The 13,428-nt window shown below is 47.5% G+C and overlaps 1 protein-coding gene across 1 annotated transcript in view; it reads left to right on the top strand.

Annotated features, from left to right (window-relative positions):
- The first annotated feature begins 12,707 nt into the window (after nucleotides 1-12,707).
- The window catches only part of LUZP1 (leucine zipper protein 1), a 96,831-nt gene continuing 96,110 nt past the window's right edge, over nucleotides 12,708-13,428 (top strand). The window contains exon 1 of the mRNA XM_066375392.1: nucleotides 12,708-12,805. The gene's annotated coding sequence lies outside the window, so the exon portion shown is untranslated. The remainder of the gene's footprint in view (nucleotides 12,806-13,428) is intronic.

Raw genomic sequence — 13,428 nt, 5'->3', positions numbered from 1 at the left:
TTTGTTCATCTTCCTATGAATGAGTCACACTTTATTCACATTCCTTTCACAGTTCTGATCCCAAATATAACAGAAACTTGGACAGACATGGTAATATATCACCTCCTTCATTGTGTATATAGTGCTTCTATTAATGCAGCCCCAAACTCAACAAAGCATCTTCTATGTACGAAGCACTGCCCTCAAATACTTGGGATAGAAAGTGAACATGCCAAGCCTGGCTGGGTAGCTCGGTTTGTTAGAGTATCATTTCCATATGCAAAGGTGGCAGGTTCAATCACTGGTCTGGGCACATACAGGAACAGATCAATATTTCTGTTTCTCTATTCCTTCCTCTCTTCCTCTAAAATAAACTAAAAAAAGAAAAAGTGAACAAGCCAACAACTTCCCTGCCCTCCTAGAATTTACATTCTGCCCACTGAGATAAGGTCACATGTCACTTAGTGAACATTTGCTAAAGATCCTAGAACATCAGTGTTGATGTCCATTTAAAAAAAATACCTGTCATGATAGCACATTCATTATTTTTTTAAATTTATTTTATTGATTTTAAAGAGGAAGCGGGAAAGAAAGAGAGAAACATTGATCTGTTCCAATAAGTGCCCTGACCAGGGATCGAACCTGCACCCTTGCTGTACAGAGACCATGGTCTTCCACCAAATTATCCGTCCAGGGCAGTGATGCCCATTTTTATAGATGAGGAAGCTGAGCCCAGAGAGGTGCAGTGATAAAGCCAAGATTTCAGTGACATAGAATCAACTTCTGCCTTTCTCAGAACCTCAGGTGTAGGTGAGCCCTGGGGCCTTACAAAGGGATGTAGACTGAGATGAAAATGCCACCTTTGAGAATTCCGCTAAACAAATTTACCCCTAGGCCTCCTTCCTCGGAGCTGTCGTCAGAAATCCCGATACATTCCATTCATGACCGCCAGGTGGCGCAGGAGCATGAATGACAAGCGCAGAAATCAAAGATGGGTGGGCACCTTCTTGTGGAGCAATTTTCCATAGCGAGTGAAAATGATGAGGTGGGCAGCCTGTGCCTGCTCTAGGACAGCACAAAGGCAAGTGTATACATTATATACATATACAGAGGTGGATTCTGCCTCAACCGAGGAGATAGCATAGGATGGTTGTTAAAACCTTGGACACAGGTATCACAAGACTTGCTAGGAAATCTAGCTCACCTTTGTGGTTTTATCACATGACCTCCCTGACACCTAGCCTTTGACACAGACAATGGGAACAAGATAAGGTCCTCATTTCCCAGGGTTCTACATAGAACCAGAGTTGCCAACACTCTCTTCCTGACTGGTTCCTTTTCCAGGTGGATGGTAGGTAAATCCCCCTGGCAGAGAAGTATCCTTCAGATGGCGGGAAAGTGAGGTTAATGAATCTGACAGCCTCACAGCCCTGCCTTGGCCTGGCAGTTCATCCACACATTCATTCATCTCACATCACACAGTGAACTGCATGTGCAAAGGCTCTGAGGCTGGAAGCTATGAAAGTTTGGGGCAATGAAGCCAAGGATGCCTGAGAGGAAAGAGAGGGTTGGAGAAAGTAGGTTGGGCTTTGGGGCCTAAAGCAAGCTATTGACTTTGAACTTTAAACTGGGAGCAACAGGGAGCTATTGAAGATTACTTTGCAGGGGAATGACTTGGTTAGATGTGTTGAGAGCAATAACTCCTGGCTCTCAACCGGGGAGGAATGGAGGGATTGAGGTGGGGTGCTCAAGGCAGAAAGAATAACCAGGAGGCTGAGTAAATGAGAGCTACAGGTTGGACTTGGATGATGGCAGTGGTGTCTGACTTTCCATCCACTCAAAGTCTCTCATCAACTGGAGGCACCGTCAATGAAACTTATCTTTCTTTCCCATGAGATGATGCCCACAGGGTAAGGAGCTGCCCTGGGGCCAGGCTGGAGGAGCAGGCTAGCCAGCATTAGATCTTTCCTAGGACCTAGAAGATCCTTGATGAAAACAGACAGTCTGGGAAGAGAGATATTGGCTAAAGAGAGAGATAAGATCCTGGGTCAGGTTGGAAGGGGAAGGCAGTGTAGTCTAGTGATTAGGAATACATAAGAGCATTGCGCACGACTCTTTCATATCCCAGCTCTGCCGCTCCTTAGCTGTGTGACCAAAGAAAGGTCACTTTGCTTCGTTGATCCTCAGTTTCCTCAACTGTAAAATGTGATTATGACTAGGGCTCACCCCTTGAAGTTGTTGTGGGGGTTGGACAAGGTAATGTGTAAAAAACTGAGCCCATTACTTTCTACCCAACAAGTAGAGCCCAGGAAGCTTCCCGGTTCGCAACCCTCACTGAGAGTCAGAGTCTTTTGCTGTGACACTGTAGTCATTCTTGCTCAGTGGCACCTCTCCAAAGATGGGCCAACCTGAGCTGCACACCACACTGAATTAAACCAAAGGAGTTCACTTCTTAACTTGGATTTGGCCTGAATACAGCACATGTTTTCTCTGTCCACATCCCATTGGTGAAACAAAGAAATGATGATTTGGTCAGCCCAGGGTCACCTTCTAGAAGAAACACACCATTTCTCTTCTACTTGTTAAAGCATTAAAAATTAATCTCCTTACTCCAGGGCTCTCTGGTTAGATTCTCTGTTTTATTTCATCTGTTTCTTCTTTATTTTGTGGGTGCTTGTGTACTGCAGTTGTCCTATAGGACCAGCTATTGTGGAAAGTGTTTTGTACGTATTTTCTGTAATCTTTATGGCAACTCTCTTTGGGAGGTACTATTTGTTATTTTCTCCACTGGACCAATGAAGAACCTGTAGCTGGAAGAGGTTAACAAATTTACCTGGGTCTGTGTAACACCAACCCCTTTGCTCATCATGACACTTACCTGCCCTGTGAACAGTCAGCAGAAAGGTACCCAGAGCCCTAGGTTACTCCAGTAATCTGCCCCCAGAATTCCCCAGTGAGTAAGATGTCAAAGCTTATCAGGCCCAAAAACGAATAAAAGAAATAATCATGTGACACAGGACCCAGGAGTTGTCATAAAACTCTTGTTGAGGCACAGTACATTGTATTAGTTGGGGGGGGGGGATCCCTTGTGTAATACATTTTTCTGAGAGTTTAGTGAAGGGAAAACTTGTCTTTCCCAAATCATTGATAGGACCTCATTTATACAATCAGCCTATAGCAATAGCTAATTCTTATACAGAATTCACTAAGTGACAAGCCTGTTATAAGAACTAAATATGCCTTAACTCATTTAATCCTCTCAACGACCCTAAAAGAAGAGGTTTATTATTATATCATCCCCATTTTGCAGATGAAGAAATGGAAGCACAGAGAAGTTAAATAACTGACTAAGGTCACATGCCTAATACGTGGAAGTGCTGGGCTTCAAAAAATATAGCCTGGCTCCAAGGTCTGTGTTGAATCACATGTTTACAATTTCCCATATAATCTGTAGCTCATTCTGTTTCCCTCTTTGCTTTGACTACCAGGAAACTCAGAGCCATGGTTTTTACTCTGTCACAGTTGCTATACTTAGAAAACTTAGCCTAGCTTTTCTGCTATAATTAGTCAATTTTTCATCTTTCTTCCCTCCTTCTCCACTGGCCTTCAGTCCAGGCATTCATTACTCTTTGATTTTTTTCTCTTTAATTATCCATCAAATAGATTTGAGGTCGCAATGGAAACCACCTCAAAACCCTTTTTGGAATAGGCAGGAACTATGCATCAGTGAGAGGCACAGAGACTACTTCTGACCGGCTGAGCCAGCTGGACACAGTCAGTGCTAGCTGAATGTCTTTTGAGCGTCTTCTGAAAGATCAACTGCTTGCTCCATGATGTGGAAGCTATAACAAGGAACCGAAGTTAGACCCAGTGTTAGTTAAGTTATGCTAAGTGCTGTAATAGAGAAAGCCTGAAATCTCAATGCCTAAATACAAAAGAATCTAGTTCAATGTGTGTCCCATTCAGTCAAGTGACTGAGTGAGACCCAGGCTGACCCAGGCTCTGCCACGTACAACACGTGGTTTCCAAGGTCACCCTCGTGTTGGCAGCCAGTTGGCAGATGGGGAAAAAAAGAGAGAGAGCTCTGAGAAGGCAGACACACTTCTTAACTTGGATTTGGCCTGAATACAGCACATGTTTTCTCTGCCCACATCCCATTGGTGAAAACTAGTTACACACTTAATTATAAGGGGAGCTGGAAAGTGTAGTCTGAGCTGCTTTTCTGTGAAACAACTCTGTACATGGAAGGAGAACATCTTTGGTGAACACCTGACATTGTTCCAGTTCACAAGGAACTTAAAATGATTGAGTCACCTACCCTTTGAAAATGGCGAAGAATACCATGCAATGTGTAGTGTGGTCTTCCTTTATTTATAAGGAACCATGTGTGAGCAAAATGGAGTATTTATATTTTAAACCAAACAGATTTGTCCAACAGGCGGATGGGCTGTTATGAGAGAGAGAAAGTTCATCATGATAGGGTTTATTCAAGTAGAGGTTGAATTTTGACTTGGCTGAAGGTTCTAGAGAAGTCAAGCTAAACACGTCCTCTCAGTTCTTCTAACTGGAGTTTCTGTGCTAGGCTCCATGGTATCTTCTGATTATCTATTTTGTGCCAAGTTCCAGATGGAACTTTGGTGACCTAGGAACAAATGAGACAAGGTGCTGGCCCTTAGGTTACTCAACTGTGATGAGTTGAAGAAGGATATCTGAGAAGCAGGATAGTGGAATGGTCTGAGCTCTGGAAACAGGAGACTGGAGTTTATTTCCCAGCTCAGTTGTTTTGTAGCTGCGTGATATTGGAGAAGCCACTTGGCCTCTCTGGTTCTCCATTTCTTTCTTTCTTTCTTTTTTTTTTTTTTGTATTTTTCTGAAGCTGGAAACGGGGAGAGACAGACAGACTCCCTCATGCACCCGACCGGGATTCACCCGGCACGCCCACCAGGGGCGAAGCTCTGCCCACCAGGGGGCGATGCTCTGCCCCTCTGGGGGGTCGCTCTGCCGCAACCAGAGCCACTCTAGCGCCTGGGGCAGAGGCCAAGGAGCCATCCCCAGCGCCTGGGCCATCTTTGCTCCAATGGAGCCTCCGCTGCGGGAGGGGAAGAGAGAGACAGAGAGGAAGGAGGGGGGGGGTGTGGAGAAGCAAATGGGCGCTTCTCCTATGTGCCCTGGCCGGGAATCGAACCTAGGTCCCCCGCACGCCAGGCCGACGCTCTACCGCTGAGCCAACCGGCCAGGGCCTCCATTTCTTCATTTATTAAATAGGTACAATAGTTTTCTTCATAGATTCTGAGAACTCAATGATGAAATAGTTTTAGAGCATTTATAGTGCCTGGTATGTAGTAAGCACTTTGTTTTATTAGTAGTAATATTTTTCTGATGACCTTGGGTAAATCATGTCATTAAATTTTTTTTTTTTTCAATTTAGAGAGACAGGGAGAAAGAGAAAGAGGGAGAAATATTGATTTCTTGTTCCACTTGTATATTCATTGGTTGATTCTTTTTTTTTTTTCTTTTGTTGGTTTTTAGAGAGAGAGAGGAAGAGAGAGAAACTTCAACTTGTTCCACTTATTTATGCCATTATTGGTTGACTCTTGTATGTGTCCTGTCCAGGGATCAAACACGCAACTTCAGGACTTCAGGACAAAGCTCTAACCAACTGAGCTACTGCGCCAGGGCAGTCACGTTATTTTTTTAAAGCCTCATTTTTCTCATCGGTAGGATGGGGTTAATAAACACATCATGGGATCAGTGTCTTGCTGTGTTGTGGGTGTGGGGTCTGTCACTGCGTCTCCCAGCTTTCTCATGGGGCAAGTGGGTTGCATCACACCCTGCCATAAGGACTAGACGGTGATGGCCGGCGGTCAGCACTGTTGGGGCATCGAGGACGACCCGGAGTTAACAAGGACGCGATTTCCTGGCTGCACTCCCGGGGAAGGAGGCTTGAGCTGGGTCCCATCCCCCGGCCGGTCCTGTTCAGGAAACGTGGAGAGAAAGCCAGGAACCAGGCCTGCCAGGCCCCGCGGCCCCTCCGCGCCGTCCCTCCTCCCCCGTCCTCGAGTGCAGGAAGCCGGCTGGCGGGAACGCCCTGCCTGGTGGGTGGGAAAGGCCGAGTGCGCGCCGGCCCCGCCGGCTTCCCAGGCCCGCGGCCGGCGCGGAGCTGTCACTGCGGCAAGCGCGCCGCTCTCCCCCCGCCCGCCGGCGCTCCTGGTGCAGTCTGTCCATTAGTATCTCATGCAAGTGCTGCAGCCCTATCCCTGGGCGGCCGGAGCAGAGAGGCTGAGTACTACAGGGGCCATCGGCACGGAGCCCTGGCCACTGGGGCTGGGCTGGGGAGGGAGAGGTGTCTAACCCTCTCTTTTGGGAGGTGAGATGCTGAGGCCTGAGGGTTCATAGGTGAGTGGTCCAAGGTCATGGCTAGAAAACGGCCAGGATTCAAACCGTCGTCTGCTTTGCCTCTAAAGTTTGTGCCTGAGACTGCCGTCCTGGTCCAGGTTCTTGTGGGGTTCAGAGGGGTCAGGTTCTTGTGGAAGCTCAAGAACAGGAGGTTAGAATCTGGGGGTTAGTGGTGGCCTCCCAGAGGCTGGTAAATGCCTTGGTTTTGTGTGTAACTTGTGTGCTGCATTTTTCTTTAGAGTTTCAAAGGTGTCAGTGACCCCTAAAAGGGTTAAGAACCACAGCTTTCCAAGGTCTGCAGGTTCCTGTGTGGGGATATGTGGTGTAAGAGGGCCTAAGGTTCCTCTACAGCCGTTGCATCTTGGGAATATCTCTGCAGGGCCCTGTTGTTACTCTGGAGGACTTGGGGGTCTCTAATGATCTCAGGATCTTTCTCTTGGATCTTGAAAATCTTTCTATCAGATCTTGGGGTCTGCCTGGGGATTTGAGGTCCCCATGGGGCCCTGGTGTCTCTTTCAGAGGTTCTGAGAATCTCACTATAAGATTGTATGGTCCTGCATGGTATGACTTTTAAAGCTGGGCCTCAAGGTGCCTATGAACCCCCTGAAATTTTAGGCATGATTTTGTGGGGCTGTCTGTATACATGTCGTTTCTCGGGGAGGTTTCATGGATTTTACCAGATTCTCAATAGGGGTCCCTAATCCTCAAAACTGGGGAAAATCTTGCTTTAGAGCGTTCAGTGTTAGCTAGACCTTGCTCCCTTCTCACGAAGAAGAATCAGGGGAGAATAAGATGGAAGTGCTAAAAGGCAGTGTTGTATAGTGGACAGAACATGGGCTATAGAGTCAGGCATTGTGGATTAAAATCCCAGCTTTTCCCCTTACCAGCTGTGTGACTGTGATCAGATTTCTTAAGCTCTCTGAGCCTCAAGGCCACTTCCTTTAGGAAGACTTCCCTGTGTACTGGATTGAGGGAGGTCCCCCCCACCCCCCTTCCGAAAGCCCTCATACCATCTAGCCTGATACTTTGTGGCACTTAATGCAGTTGTTGTGTTTAATGTTGTCTTGTCTCTCCAGACCTTTGCTGTCTTTTTTTTTTTTTTTTTTTGCGAGAGAGGAGAGAGAGAGAGATGACATAAGGACAGATAGGGACAGACAAGACAGGAAGGGGAAGAGGTGAGAAGCATCAATTCTTCATTGTGGCACCTTAGTTGTTCACTGATTGCTTTCTCATATGTGTTTTGACTGGGGGGGGGGCTGCAGCCAAGCCAGTGACCCCTTGCTCAAGCCAGCGACCTTAGGCTCAAGCCAGCGACCTTTGGGCTCAAGCCACTGACCATGGGGTCATGTCTCTGATCCCATACTCAAGCCAGCAACCCTACGCTCAAACCGGATGAGCCCGTGCTCAAGCCGGTGATCTTGGGGTTTTGAACCTGGGTCCTCTGTATCCTAGGCCGACATTCTATCCACTGCACCACTGCCTGGTCAGGCATGACCTTTGCTGTCTTATTGTTTTTGCAGTGCCTGGTACATGTTAGGTTCTCAACCATTTGTTATGAGCTAAAGAAGAGTAAAGGAATGGAGAGATGCTGCGCTATGAGCAGAAGTATCAGAAATGAATAAGCGTTGTCCCCATCCTGAGAGGTCCCAGGCTAGTGAGGGGTGTAAGAGTTCATGCAAGCAAGACTGTCCTAAATGCATTAATGGGGGATAAACTTTCATGGGATACACAATAATGGGGAAAGCACCTCAAGAGGTCCAAAGATGAGCAGCACAGCACTCAGTCCTGGAAGACCTGACCTAATGACTTCCCTTTGTTTTATGTGTTGCAACTTACAAAGTGTTTAATTCACATAAAAGATCTAGGTATGCCCTTATCCCACAGAGATGGGGAAAGTGCTGATGAGAAGAGTTCAGTGACTTGCTCAAGGCCACCCAAATCATCATGGCTGCCTGAGTGCACAGCTCACTGGCTTTGTAATTCAGCCTACATCCTTGGGCTTTGATGTTGTGAAGGTCTTGGTTTAGCTCCCACTAGATGTAAGACTTTGAGCAAGTTGCTTTACCTCCTTGAGCCTTGTTTTCCTAATCTGCAAGATAGAAATAATAACCCCATAACCTACATGAGATAGTAACTATAAAGTACCCAGTAAGGGGCTTGTTTTATAGTAAAGAATCCATAAGTGTTTGTTGGATGAATGAATAAAATATAGGTACTGGTGGGCAGCCTGAAATGTGAGTGGATTTAAAATCATGCCTTTTGGTAGATACTAAGAGGAATTTAGGGCAATTTTATTTCTTTCTACTTCCACTTTCTTTTTTTTTTTCTTTTTAAAGATTTTATTTATTGATTTTAGAGAGAGGAGAGGAGAAAGGCAGGGAGTGGGAGGAGTAGGAAGCATCCACCCAAAGTTGCTTCCCATATGTGCCTTGACTGAGCAAACCTGGGGTTTTGAACCAGTGACCTCAACATTCCAGGTCCACACTTTATCCACTGCGCCACCACAGGCCAGGCTCTATTCTCAGTTTCTATGATCTCTGTGAGCCTAAGCACTGGCCTATAGTAAAAATTTTATATATATACATTTTATTATATATATCTTATTATATGTGTTTATTTTATATATATAAAATCTTTACTACCTTTTCCCTGATGACTAAGTAATAGAATCTCCTTTAAAATGTTTTAATTGCAGAAAGATATAATGAGGAAAATGAAAGTGCAAATTTAGGCACAGTAGGCACATGATGCTGATGTACTGTATTGTTATTCTTTCAGAGGTGGGGGAGGGCACAGGACAGGGACCAAAAATGTTTTTCCTGCTTAAAAGTATCTCCTACTGGCCCTGGCCGGTTGGCTCAGCGGTAGAGCGTCGGCCTGGCGTGCAGGAGTCCCAGGTTCGATTCCCGGCCAGGGCACACAGGAGAAGTGCCCATCTGCTTCTCCAGCCCTCCCCCTCTCCTTCTTCTCTGTCCCTCTCTTCCCCTTCCGCAGCCAAGGCTCCATTGGAGCAAAGATGGCCCGGGCACTGAGGATGGCTCTGTGGCCTCTGCCTCAGGTGCTAGAATGGCTCTGGATGCAACAGAGCGACGCCCCAGAGGGCCAGAGCATTGACCCCTGGTGGGCATGCCCGGTGAATCCCGGTCGGGCGCATGCGGGAGTCTGTCTGACTGCCTCCCCGTTTCCAGCTTCGGAAAAATGAAAAAAAAAAAAAGTATCTCCTACTGGCTTTGACATGGTTCCTGGGAGTTCTGTTAGGAGTCTCGCCTTTGGCTATAACACTGAAAGTTCAAGTGCAACTAAGGGCTGGGAGGAGGTAGAAGGTGAGAATCTCTGGACAGGGGCTTTCTCTGGAATGCCATGAAGAATGAGATGTGACCTGTGGAACTCTCCATGATTCAAATGCCCACTGCTGATTTGTCTTATAGCTGTGTTTTCATCCCCTTTCTTCCCTCTTAACATCTAGTAGAGTTTTTTTGGCAAGTTCCTGGTATACACACACACATACACACAGACACACCACACAGAAAAGCAAATGTAAAGGAAAGTTCTTTATATTCTCTATATTTTAATGCATATATTAAAATTATAACCATGGAATCCTACTATACCTGTAATTCTGCAACTTACTCTTGTCATTTAACAATACACAGTAGATACATTTTCTTGCCTGTTCATGAAAATCTACCTCATTCCTTTTACCAAGTGTGCTTTTTGAGGTCAGGAACTAGTTAGCCCTACAGCCCAAAGGCCAGCGTATGAGAGGCCTTACTGGGAGGACATCTTGAAATAGTAATAGTAGCCACCATTTCCTGGCGTGAACCAGGTGCCAGGCTCTGAACTAAGCTCTTTCACATGTTATTTCATTTAACCCTTACAGCCACGATATGAGATAGGTGCTATTACTATTACAGCTTTTCAGATGAGAAACTGAGGCGCAAAGACTTGAAAGTCCAAGGTCACACAACCGGTAAGTGGAGCTGAGATTTGAATCCTGATGTGTCCTGTGCCAAAGCTTTGGTGTGAATGAATGAATAAGTGGTTGATGAGGTCATAGGTCTCAGGGAAAATGTTCTGTCTTCCCAACCTCCCGGTATGTCCTGGGTTCTGTCTTCCAAAGGTTTGCAATGCTTGAAATCTGTGGCAATGCATAGGAAGGACTCAGTAAAGGCCCTTTATTTGCTGTAGCAATCCTTTGGCCATGCCTGCTTTTCATGGGAAGTAGCGTTTTTGAATTTCCTATTCTAAAAATAAGCCTCAGTTTGTTAGGGGCCCTTGAGGACCAGCCCAGGCATTTCAGGACAGCCATTTGCCTGTCCGCAGTGCAGGAAATTAATCAGAATCCCAAAGCCTTCTCCCTCTTCCCGCAGGCCAGCACTCTGGAAACCCCCAGTGCTTTGCTGCAGCCCTCCTAGAGGACTGCGGAGATGCCAAGGGCAATTTAACACAGATCCATCTCTCTACTGTAAGGAAAGCGAGAGGAGAAAGGCATGAGGGAGAAATGGGTCAGCTCTGCTGCAAAGAATTTGCAGAGAGAACTCGAAGCTGTTCCCACTTTTTAATTTTAATTTATTGATTTTTAGAGAGAGAGGAAAGGAGAGAGCCAGAGAGAGAGAGAGAAAGAAAAATATTGATTTGTTGTTCCACTTATTCATGCCATCATTGGTAGATTCTTGTATGTGCCCTGACCAGGGATTCACCTGCAATCTCTCAGCATGTTGGGCAATGCTCTAACCAACTGAGCTACTTGGCCAGGGCTACTGAAGCTGTCCCCACCTTTGAGGGGTGCCAAGTGATAGGTACACCCTGGCATGTCAGATGTGACTCTGCAGAATCTCCCCTGGGGTCTAGAAACTGGAATGTTGGTTCCTGTTCCAATGGCAATCCTCTGCAGGGCCACTTTCAGTGAGCCTCCTCCTCCCTCGGGACTTCAATGTAATGATTGGGCAGATTATCCCTAGGGGCACTATGTGGCCTTACAAGCTAGAAATAATAACAATGAAAATAAGAATGACACTACATGATTTGTGGAACACTTGTGGGTTCTGACCTCAAGGAAGGAAGAAAGTGCTAAGAAACAAAAGGGAGGTCAATTTGATACAAGTTAAAAACATGTTCATGACCACATGGGAGTTAAACACAATGCCATAGATATTCCAAGCAGGGACAGGGAGAGTCCACTTCTGGCTGGGGAAACTAGGAGTTGTAAGGTGAGATGAGACAGTGAGGGAAGAGCATGAGCAATGGGGCAGATGTGGGAAAGCAGTGGGTGTGCTAGAAGAAGTTTGGATAAACTTGACTCTGTGTGTGTGTGTGTGTGTGTGTGTGTGTGTGTGTGTGTGTGTGTGTAAGGTAGGAAGAGACAGATCAGACCAGGGCTTTCGCCTTTATTTCATAGGCAGTAATGAACTTACACAAGAGATGTCTCAAGAGTCCAGCTATGCTGCTGCAGTCAGAGAGGAAGCAGTTCTCAGTGCATCTGTGCCCTGGCTTGTGAATGCAACTCTGTGCCAGTATGTGGGAGGGCATCTACCAGAAGAGTGTCCCTGGCTGTGTCCTGTACATCGCTGGGTGGGGGTCTTGAGTTCCCTTCAAAAGCTCCCCTTCCCACTTCTCTGTGCTCTAGGTATCTTGCACATAGTAGGTCTAGGAAATATGTTATAGAATTATTGGAGAGACTTTGAGATCATCTGGTTATCTCCCCTTCCTTCTCTCAAGAAGTTGAAAGTGAGGGATGGGAAAAGACTTGTCTAGGATCACACAATAAATTAATAGAAGAGTTAGGGACTGGAACGCATGTCTCCTGAGTCTAAATTGAGTTCCTTTTCCACATTTGCTGAGTAATAGAAATAGTATTTGTTGAGTGATTACTCCATACTAGGCCCTGGGCCAAACACCTTGACATGAGTTATCTCATTTAGTCTTCACAACCTTCCAGAGAGTGTCCCCCTTGAAAGGAGGAAGTCTTATCTCTCTTTTCTTTTTTAAACGTATTGATCCCTAGGTAAAGAGGAAGGGAGACAGACAGATAGAACGAGGGAGAGAGACATGGATTTGTTGTTCCAGTTATTTATGCCTTCATTGGTTGACTCTTGCGTATGGTAAGGATGCTCTAATCAACTAATCTACCTGGCCAGGGCTTGTCTCCCATTTTGATTTCCCACCTAGGCTACAACTTGGCTGAGTCCCAAGTCTTGGGAATGGGGAAAAAAAAAGCCAAAAAAAAACCCTACACCAAAAATCCGACGGAGGGGGCGGGGCGTATAAGTGAGCCCCACCCCTCGCCGCAGACCCCACCTTCTAGGACGCTGACGACAGTCTCTGGGCCCGCCCCTCATTGTCAGTCCCGGGGAGCCCGAGGAGGCGCCGGCCGCCGGGAGCTGAGTGCCGGAGTCCTAGGCGGGCGGGAGCGTGGGCCGGACTCGAGGAGGTGAGGGGTCCGCGTGGGGCGGCGAGAGCGCGGTGCGGGAGGCCGCGGCCGGCGGGCGAAGGGAGAGGAGGGCGCCCGGAGCGGGTAGCCTGCCCCGCGGAGGGGTCGGGGTACCTGGGGGCGGCGAGCGCACCCCGCGGAGAGCTGGGGGTGTGTGGAGTTGAGGTGGAGGAGAGTTTGAGTGGAGTTTGGGACGAAGAGCTGGGAAGGGGAGATCTTTGGGGGCGAGACCTTGAGAATGTTTTTGGAGTTTTAGAAGGGGGAGGGAAGGTTCTGAGACACTTCGGTGGGAACGAGAATCTGAGGAGAAATGTTTGAGGTAGAGTTGTGTTTTCGGGGGGGGGGGCGGAGGGAGAGTTTTAGGGTCGAGTTTGGGATTCGGGGGGAGAGCGCGGGGAGCCCGGCGGGGGCGAGGGCGGCGCGGCGGGGCGGGGGGCCGGGGCCGTCGGGGAGGGGGCTGCGCGGGGCCCGCGGGCACCCGGGGAGGAAGGAAGTGATCTTACAGGAAGAGCCCGGGAGCTCCCGAGGAGGAGGAGGAGGAGGAGGAGGAGGAGGCGGCGGCGGGGGCCGAGGGAGGAGGGAGGTTTGGGAGCTCTAGGGCCCGCGTGCGGGGCCGGCTGCGG

Source organism: Saccopteryx leptura, chromosome 3 (genome assembly GCF_036850995.1).
Source record: "Saccopteryx leptura isolate mSacLep1 chromosome 3, mSacLep1_pri_phased_curated, whole genome shotgun sequence".
Classification (NCBI taxonomy): domain Eukaryota; kingdom Metazoa; phylum Chordata; class Mammalia; order Chiroptera; family Emballonuridae; genus Saccopteryx; species Saccopteryx leptura.
This window is presented reverse-complemented; position numbering and strand designations above follow the sequence as displayed.